Source organism: Tursiops truncatus, chromosome 6, assembly GCF_011762595.2.
Source record: "Tursiops truncatus isolate mTurTru1 chromosome 6, mTurTru1.mat.Y, whole genome shotgun sequence".
NCBI classification, from domain to species: Eukaryota; Metazoa; Chordata; class Mammalia; order Artiodactyla; family Delphinidae; genus Tursiops; species Tursiops truncatus.
The window spans coordinates 68,117,920-68,119,109 of NC_047039.1; the positions used below are offsets into that span (position 1 = coordinate 68,117,920).

General features: G+C 37.8%; 1 non-coding gene across 1 annotated transcript; it reads right to left on the reverse strand.

The window, feature by feature from the left end:
• Window positions 1–718: 718 nt before the first annotated feature.
• Window positions 719–825, reverse strand: LOC117312862 (U6 spliceosomal RNA). The gene has a single exon (XR_004527266.1). It is a non-coding gene; the product is annotated as a U6 spliceosomal RNA (small nuclear RNA).
• Between the last annotated feature and the right edge of the window lie 365 nt (window positions 826–1,190).

Genomic DNA, 1,190 nt, shown 5'->3' on the forward strand with positions numbered 1-1,190 from the left:
AAACAATTTGTCATTGCCTTATCAAGGAGAACATGTGCATACTCTGTGACTCAGAAATTTACTTCTAGGTAGTAACATAACGCTCAGGAGATATGTACAAGGATGTTCATGATAGCACTATTTGTGATGGTCAAAAACGAGGAACAATCCAAATGCCCATTGACAGAAAGAATAGATTAAGGTATGTTCATACAATAGAATACTATACATCAGTAAAAACGAATGAACCACAGCTCTATGTGACAAAATGGATAAATCCGGGAACATAACGTTAAATTTTAAAAAAGCAAGTTGCAGAAGAATACTTGAAGTATAATACCTTATATATAAAGTTAAAAACAAAGTTAATAAAATATTTTGTACATGCATATACATAGACATGTAATAAAACCATACAGAAAAGCAAGGGGAAAATAAAAAATTTAAGACAGTGGTAATTTCTGGATAAAGAGATTCTTTATATATATATTACATATATATGAAGAAATGTTATATACATGGGTGATGGGCACATATGTCTTTATTTTATTATATTCTTTATAACTTACCTATTTTTATTCATATTTTGTATATGACATCTCCATAAATTATTTTATATGTATAAAATATTTGATTTTAAAAGTATGGTTTTACTCATTTCTCCATTTATCTGCCATAATCAGTTGTCTCTGTCTGTTATTTCAAGGTAGGACCTATGATTCCTTTTTTCTTTTTTTTTTTAAATATGGAACACTTCACGAATTTGTGTGTCATCCTTGTGCAGGGGCCATGCTAATCTTCTCTGTATCGTTCCAATTTTAGTATATGTGCTGCCGAAGCGAGCACAGACCTATGATTCTTGACTATCAACCTGTTTCAGGGCCAAAGTCTGAACCCTAGTTCTGAGGAGCCATTTTGCCTCCATACTAAGTCCAGTATTAGACAGCAGGGAAAGTAGGATAAGAATCACGTTCCAGGGCTTCCCTGGTGGCACAGTGGTTGAGAGTCCGCCTGCTGATGCAGGGAACATGGGTTCGTGCCCCGGTCCGGGAAGATCCCACATGCCGCGGAGCGGCTGGGCCCGTGAGCCATGGCCACTGAGCCTGCGCGTCCGGAGGCTGTGCTCCGCAACGGGAGAGGCCACAACAGTGAGAGGCCCGCGTACCGCAAAAAAAAAAAAAAAAGTTCCAGTCCTGGCTCTGCCATTTATC